Raw genomic sequence first — 8,937 nt, 5'->3', positions numbered from 1 at the left:
AAGCTGATCCTTTGTTATCTTAATAATTGCACTTCTGCTTCCAAATCTGCTGATTTCATTCATTGACCTTTTTCCCTAGACCTTTTGCTCATCACCTGACCTTGTAGCACAGAAAAGAAACGTGAGGTTCTGTATGCAGACTACTGAGTAACTCGAGATGGAACTAGGTCTTTATTGCAGACAAAGAATATCCTTTTCTAATGATTCGCCTAATGTCTTGTAAGGATATAAAACAGCATCTAAGTCATGACATTCAGTTATACAGACACAGGAAAAAAAGCATCCACAAGCCTTGACTTTAAAGCGGTTGTCCATGTTCTGAACAAATGTATGCAGTCACTCCACATGTGTGCAGTCACTCCACGTGTGTGCAGTCACTCTATGTGTGTGCAGTCACTCCATGTGTGTGCAGTCACTCCATGTGTGTGCAGTCACTCCATGTTTGTGCAGTCACTCCATGTGTGTGCAGTCACTCCACGTGTGTGCAGTCACTCTATGTGTGTGCAGTCACTCCACGTGTGTGCAGTCACTCCATGTTTGTGCAGTCACTCCACGTGTGTGCAGTCACTCCACGTGTGTGCAGTCACTCCATGTTTGTGCAGTCACTCCACGTGTGTGCAGTCACTCCACGTGTGTGCAGTCACTCCACGTGTGTGCAGTCACTCCACGTTTGTGCAGTCACTCCACGTGTGTGCAGTCACTCTATGTGTGTGCAGTCACTCCACGTGTGTGCAGTCACTCCACGTGTGTGCAGTCACTCTATGTGTGTGCAGTCACTCTATGTGTGTGCAGTCACTCCACGTGTATGCAGTCACTCCACGTGTGTGCAGTCACTCCACGTGTGTGCAGTCACTCCACGTGTGTGCAGTCACTCCATGTGTGTGCAGTCACTCTATGTGACTGCAGACTTGCAAATCCTGACATGACGTGCTGTCCGGATTCGCCGGTTCTGGGGGCAAGACCTGGTAGTATCGAGACAACAAGTATCTTACTTTTGACCACATTCCGACTAGAAATGCGTGGCCTATCTCAATTCATTTCTATTGAGCAAGGCCGCACACGTCTAGCCAGAATGTGGCCTAGAGAATACATCCCTGCAGTCACATGATCACTTGTTTCTGGCACCGGAGAATACTCATAGCGTGTGAGGGGATGGACCAACTGCCGTGTTCCCCCCTCATCAGACATCAAAACTACTGTGGTATAAAATATGCAGGATGTGAATAATGTTTAGTTCCTGGTATATTTTCTTGTGTTAAAGTGTTAATTAGTTCCACAGCCCACAGGGAAATTAACGGTCACATGATGTCACTGTCTTCCTTTTCACTCTTGTACAGAACTAAGTGAAAGGTTAAGTTTTGCCCAGCAACAAGAGAACAGAGACAGGTGTGTGAGAGTTAACTAGAAGTATGGCCCGTAGTGGGAAGGAGTTCTGTGGGATTCTGGGAAAAGAGAATCAATGATAGTCAAGAAGAGGATGTGAAAGAAGAAAGACAGGTTTTCCTAGTGGTGCAGCTATAAAGCTCATGAGAAAAAGGATCTAGTTATAGAGGCTGGAGAATGACACAAGCAGGTGCGGAACCCTGCAAGAAAAAGGCTTAGAAGTTCGGGAAACTTACTGTCCAGCAAGAAGGGGACCTTAGGACGAGGTAGCACCCTGCTGTGATTACTGAAGGTACTGTCCAGCATGAAAGGGACCTTGGTACAAGGTAATGCCCTGCTGTGGGAACTGAAACAGGGAGCGAGATCCCCTGGGACTGATATAAGCAAGGACATAGGGTATCAGGGCATAGCGACACCACATGACCCTACCCCTAACGGAATAATACCACCACACCATGACTAGACCGCATATTACCACCACATTTTGACAGAATAATAGCACATATAAGGCACAAATATCGCCACACCATGACGAGATCATATATTATCACCACATAGTGACCGAATAATACCACATACAAGGAACAAATACCGACAAACCATGGCCGCACCACATGTTACCACCAGATAGTGATCGAATAATACCACATACAAGGAACAAATACCGTCACACCATGACCAGACCACATATTACCACCACATAGTGACCGAATACTACAATACTGATCATTAATAAAAAAACACAATACTAATATTACCAAAAGTGCCATTATACACAGGAGCTCTGTACATAGTATACAGTGTATAGTGTAAGTATACAGGTAATACAGTGATCACCAGTGACATTATACACAGGAGCTCTATATATATAGTGTATAGTGTACAAGTAATACAGTGATCACTAGTGACATTATACCCAGAAGCTCTGTTTATAGTGTATAGCATACAGGTAATACAATGATCACCAGTGACATTATAAACAGGAGCTCTGTATATAGTGTCAGTGTACAGATAACACACTGACTCACCGGTGATGTCTCTAGGTGAAGTCCTCCATCTTTGCTTTTCTCCTTAATCCAGTGCAGACCTCCATCACTTCTTCGAGCTAGGACTCTTCTCTGCATAAAATAACACACTGTAATTTAGAGCACTGCTTCCAGAGCACATTCCTCCTCTTCTACACTATGCAGCTGAATACAGATGTGCACCCACCATTAATATATAATTAGTTATTATGCAACTCACCATTCCAAGTAAAAATTGTAATTCACAACTGTGCCCTCTCTAACTATAGATAGCCACGTTTCACACCCAATAAATATACACTGCTCAAAAAAATAAAGGGAACACTCAAATAATACATCCTAGATCTGAATGAATGAAATATTCTCATTGAATACTTTGTTCTGTACAAAGTTGAATGTGCTGACAACAAAATCACACAAAAATCATCAATGGAAATCAAATTTATTAACCAATGGAGGCCTGGATTTGGAGTCACCCCCAAAATTAAAGAGGAAAAACACACTACAGGCTGATCCAACTATGATGTCATGTCCTTAAAACAAGTCAAAGTGAGGCTCAGTATTGTGTGTGGCCGCCACGTGCCTGTATGACTTCCTTACAGCGCCTGGGCATGCTCCTGATGAGGTTACGGATGGTCTCCTGTGGGATCTCCTCCCAGACATGGACTAAAGCATCCGCCAACTCCTGGACAGTCTGTGGTGCAACGTGACGTTGGAGGATGGAGTGAGACATGATGTCCCAGATGTGCTCAATAGGATTCAGGTCTGAGGAATGGGCGGGCCAGTCCATAGCTTCAATGCCTTCATCTTGCAGGAACTGCTGACACACTCCAGCCACATGAGGTCTGGCATTGTCCTGCATTAGGAGGAACCCAGGGCCAACCGCACCAGCATATGGTCTCACAAGGGGTCTGAGTATCTCACCTCGGTACCTAATGGCAGTCAGGCTACCTCTGACGAGCATATGGAGGGCTGTGCGACCCTCCAAAGAAATGCCACCCCACACCATTACTGACCCACTGCCAAACCGGTCATGCTGAAGGATGTTGCAGGCAGCAGATCACTCTTCACGGCGTCTCCAGACTCTGTCACGTCTGTCACATGTTCTCAGTGTGAACCTGCTTTCATCTGTGAACAGCACAGGGCGCCAGTGGCGACTTTGCCAATTCTGGTGTTCTGTGGCAAATGCCAAGCGTCCTGCACGGTGTTGGGCTGTGATCACAACCCCCATCTGTGGACCTCGGACCCTCATACCACCCTCATGGAGTCGGTTTCTAACTGTTTGTGCAGACACATGCACATTTGTGGCCTGCTGGAGGTCATTTTGCAGGGCTCTGGCAGTGCTTCTCCTGTTCCTCCTTGCACAAAAGCAGAGGCAGTGGTCCTGCTGCTGGGTTGTTGCCCTCCTACGGCCCCCTCCATGTCTTCTGGTGTACTGGCCTGTCTCCTGGTAGCGCCTCCAGCCTCTGGACACTACACTGACAGATACAGCAAACCTTCTTGCCACAGCTTGCATTGATGTGCCATCCTGGATGAGCTGCACTACCTTAGCAACTTCTGTGGGTTGTAGAGTCCGTCTCATGCTACGAGTGTGAAAGCACAACCAACATTTAAAAGTGACCAAAACATCAGCCAGAAAGCACTGGTACTGAGATGTGGTCTGTGGTCCCCACTAGTGTTGAGCCACCCCCGTAGTGTTCGGGTTCGGTTCGTCGAACACCGGGATGTTCGAGGAACTGTTCGTCGAACTGTTCGTCGAACACCTTAGAACACCGTCGAACACCGTTAAAACCAATGGCAGGCAAACAAAAACACATAGAAACACATAGAAAACACCTGCAAAGGTGTCCAAAAGCTGACAAACTGCTCAGAAGACACTCTCTTTAAAAAAGCCGGCCGGCAAATTCAGCAGCGGCATACACCGGTACCCGACAATTTAGACAAGAAGGAATAGAGCATCACACATAGATTAGATAGATAGAAACATGTCAGTCACACATATAAGAAGCACAGTGACAGTGTTGGTTACTGCACTTGTCATTTAGTGTAAAGGATTTATTAAAAAAAATATTAGTGTTTTCATGCACCGTCTCTTTAAAAAAGCCGGCCGGCAATTCAGCATCTGTACCCGACAATTTAGAACAGAAAGAATAGAGCTTCACACATAAATTAGATAGATAGAAACATGTCAGTCACATATATAATAAGTACAGTGATAGTGTTGCTTACTGTACTTGTCATTTAGTGTAAAGGATTTATTTAAAAAAATAATAGTGTTTTCATGCACTGTCTCTTTAAAAAAGCCGGCCGGCAATTCAGCAGCGGTACCCGACAATTTAGAACAGAAAGATAGAGCATCACACATAGATTAGATAGATAGAAACATGTCAGTCACATATATATGAAGTACAGTGATAGTGTTGGTTACTGTACTTGTCATTTAGTATTAAAATAAAGGATTTATTATTAAAAAAATTGGCGTGGGGTTCCCCTTAATTTTAGGCTCTAGCGGAGGTTAAGCAGACGGCTGGGGCAGATGTTTGAAGCCTGGGAAGGGGGTAATACCCACGGAGCTTCCCAGGCTACTAATATCAGCCCCCAGCTGAATACATAGCCTTTACTAGCTATTAAAATGGGGGACCCCCCAAAAAAAATGACGTGGGGTCCCCCCTAATTTAATAGCTAGCAAAGGCTAGGCAGACAGCTGGGGGCCGATATTAATAGCCCAGGAAGGGAGCCATGAATATTGGCCCCCTCCCAGGCTAGAAACACCAGCCGTCAGCTGCCCCAGAAATGGCGCATTCATAGGATGCGCCAATTCTGGCACTTAGCCTCGCTCTTCCACGCTGCCCTGGTGCGGTGGCAGGGGGTAATAGGGTTGGGGTTGATGTCAGCTTATAATGCCAGCTGACATCAAGCCCAGGTTAGTAATGGAGAGGCGTCTATAAGACACCCCCATTACTAACCCCATAGTCAAAGTTAAAAAAAACACAAACACCCAGAATAAAGTCCTTTAATTGAAATAAAGACACAATCCTTTATTGTTCTAAATTAAACCATACTTACCATCACGCCCATTCCAGCTGAAGCCAACGATCTCCTGCAATAAAAGAAAAATAATAAAGCAACCTCATCCTTACCTTTCCATGGTTCCCACGACAGCTTCAGCTCTGCTACATCGAAATGACAGGCTGGACCGCAGCAGAACGCTGCCATCCAGCCTGTCATCCCGCAGACACTGAGAAGCGCAGGCTTGCTTGCGCTGCTCAGCGTCTCTCTGTGACGACATACAGATGAGCCGAGTTCATGTCCAATGAACTCGGCTCACCTCATGCACGTCACTGACAGCGTGGGAAAATTCTCACGCTGAAGCGCTGATTGCAGGAGAATTTTCCCACGCTGTCAGTGACGTGCAGGAGGTGAGCTGAGTTCATTGGACATGAGCTCACCTCATGCACATCACTGACAGCGTGGGAGAATTCTCCTGCACTCAGCACTTCAGCGTGAGAATTTTCCCACGCTGTCAGTGACGTGCATGAGGTGAGCCGAGTTCATTGGACATGACCTCGGCTCATCTGGATGCCGTCACAGCGAGACAGTGAGGAGCGCAAGCATGCCTGCGCTTGTCAGTGTCTGCGGGATGACAGACTGGATGGCAGCGTTCTGCTGCGGTCCAGCCAGTCATCTCGATGTAGCAGAGCTGAAGCTGTCGTGGGAACCATGGAAAGGTAAGGATGAGGTTGGTTTATTATTTTTCTTTTATTGCAGGAGATCGTTGGCTTCAGCTGGAATGGGTGTGATGGTAAGTATGGTTTAATTTAGAACAATAAAGAATTGTGTCTTTATTTCAATTAAAGGACTTTATTCTGGGTGTTGTGTTTTTTTTAAATACTTTACTAGAAATTCATGGCGGTCATGTCTAATACTGGCGTGACCCCATGAATTCTGGGCTTGGGGCCAGCTGATAATACCAAGCTGGCCCTAACCCCTTTATTACCCAGTGAGCCACCGCACCAGGGCCCTGGATGAGTTGGGTACAGCGCCAGAAGATGGCGCTTCTATGAACGCGCCATTTTCCGGGGTGGCTGCGGACTGCAATTTGTAGCGGGGGGGGCCCAGAAAGCTTGGGCCTCCCTGCGCTGCAGATTCCAGCCCCCAGCTGCCTAGTTGTACCTGGCTGGACACAAAAATAGGGCGAAGCCCCACGTACTTTTTTTTTAATTATTTCATGAAATTCATGAAATAATTAAGAAAAAAAGGCCTTCCCTATATTGTTGTGTCCGGCCAGGTACAAATAGGCAGCTGGTGGTTGGGGGCAGCCCGTTCCTGCCTGCTGTACCTGGCTGGACACAAATATAGTGCGAAGCCCCACTTCAATTTTTTTCAATTATTTCAGGAAATTCATGAAATAATTTAAAAAAAATTGACGTGGGGCTTCGCACTATATTTGTGTCCAGCCAGGTACAGCAGGCAGGAACGGGCTGCCCCCAACCACCAGCTGCCTATTTGTACCTGGCCGGACACAACAATATAGGGAAGCCCTTTTTTTCTTAATTATTTCATGAAATAATTTAAAGAAAATTGACGTGGGGCTTCGCCCTGTTTTTGTGTCCAGCCAGGTACAACTAGGCAGCTGGGGGCTGGAATCCGCAGCGCAGGGAGGCCCAAGCTTTCTGGGCCACCCCCGCTGCAAATTGCAGTCCGCAGCCACCCCGGAAAATGGCGCGTTCATAGAAGCGCCATCTTCTGGCGCTGTACCCAACTCATCCAGGGCCCTGATGCGGTGGCTCACTGGGTAATAAAGGGGTTAGGGCCAGCTTGGCATTATCAGCTGGCCCTAAGCCCGAAATTCATGGGGTCACGCCAATATTAGACATGACCACCATGAATTTCTAGTAAAGTATTTAAAAAAAACACAACACCCAGAAAAAAGTCCTTTAATTGAAATAAACACACAATTCTTTAATTCTTTATTGTTCTAAATTAAACCATACTTACCATCACGCCCATTCCAGCTGAAGCCAACGATCTCCTGAAATAAAAGAAAAATAATAAAGCAACATCATCCTTACCTTTCCATGGTTCCCATGACAGCTTCAGCTCTGCTACATCGAGATGACAGGCTGGACCGCAGCAGAACGCTGCCATCCAGCCTGTCATCCCGCAGACACTGAGAAGTGCAGGCTTGCTTGCGCTCCACAGTGTCTCTCTGTGAGGGCATCCAGATGAGCCGAGTTAATGTCCAATGAACTCGGCTCACCTCATGCACGTCACTGACAGCGTGGGAAAATTCTCCTGCACTCAGCGCTTCAGCGTGGGAGAATTCTCACACTGAAGCGCTGAGTGCAGGAGAATTCTCCCACGCTGTCAGTGACGTGCAGGAGGTGAGCTGAGTTCATTGGACATGAGCTCACCTTATGCACGTCACTGACAGCATGGGAAAATTCTCCTGCACTCAGCGCTTCAGCGTGGGAGAATTCTCACGCTGAAGCGCTGAGTGCAGGAGAATTCTCCCACGCTGTCAGTGACGTGCAGGAGGTGAGCTGAGTTCATTGGACATGAGCTCACCTTATGCACGTCACTGACAGCGTGGGAGAATTCTCCTGCACTCACCGCTTCAGCGTGAGAATTTTCCCACGCTGTCAGTGACGTGCATGAGGTGAGCCGAGTTCATTGGACATGAACTCGGCTCATCTGGATGTCGTCACAGAGAGACGCTGAGCAGCGCAAGCAAGCCTGCGCTTCTCAGTGTCTGTGGGATGAGAGGCTGGATGGCAGCGTTCTGCTGCGGTCCAGCCTGTCATCTCGATGTAGCAGAGCTGAAGCTGTCGTGGGAACCATGGAAAGGTAAGGATGAGGTTGCTTTATTATTTTTCTTTTATTGCAGGAGATCGTTGGCTTCAGCTGGAATGGGCGTGACCTTAAGTATGGTTTAATTTAGAACAATAAAGGATTGTGTCTTTATTTCAATTAAAGGACTTTATTCTGGGTGTTTGTGTTTTTTTTAACTTTGACTATGGGGTTAGTAATGGGGGTGTCTTATAGACGCCTCTCCATTACTAACCTGGGCTTGATGTCAGCTGGCATTATAAGCTGACATCAACCCCAACCCTATTACCCCCTGCCACCGCACCAGGGCAGCGTGGAAGAGCGAGGCTAAGTGCCAGAATTGGCGCATCCTATGAATGCGCCATTTCTGGGGCGGCTGACGGCTGGTGTTTCTAGCCTGGGAGGGGGCCAATATTCATGGCTCCCTTCCTGTGCTATTAATATCAGCCCCCAGCTGTCTGCCTAGCCTTTGCTAGCTATTAAATTAGGGGGGACCCCACGTCATTTTTTTTGGGGGGTCCCCCATTTTAATAGCTAGTAAAGGCTATGTATTCAGCTGGGGGCTGATATTAGTAGCATGGGAAGCTCCGTGGGTATTACCCCCTTCCCAGGCTTCAAACATCTGCCCCAGCCGTCTGCTTAACCTCCGCTAGAGCCTAAAATTAAGGGGAACCCCACGCCAATTTTTTTAATAATAAAT

General features: G+C 47.1%; 1 long non-coding RNA gene across 1 annotated transcript in view; it reads left to right on the top strand.

The window, feature by feature from the left end:
* Positions 1-1,470: 1,470 nt before the first annotated feature.
* The window catches only part of LOC141257987 (uncharacterized), a 121,088-nt gene continuing 113,621 nt past the window's right edge, over positions 1,471-8,937 (top strand). Inside the window, exon 1 of the long non-coding RNA XR_012318159.1 lies at positions 1,471-1,675. This is a non-coding gene — a long non-coding RNA (uncharacterized lncRNA). The remainder of the gene's footprint in view (positions 1,676-8,937) is intronic.

This window comes from Phyllobates terribilis, unplaced genomic scaffold, assembly GCF_046119375.1.
Source record: "Phyllobates terribilis strain yellow unplaced genomic scaffold, ASM4611937v1 Scaffold_3__8_contigs__length_932513732, whole genome shotgun sequence".
Taxonomy (NCBI): domain Eukaryota; kingdom Metazoa; phylum Chordata; class Amphibia; order Anura; family Dendrobatidae; genus Phyllobates; species Phyllobates terribilis.
Note: the sequence above shows the minus strand (reverse complement) of the source record. Positions and strands in the feature narration are given on the sequence as shown.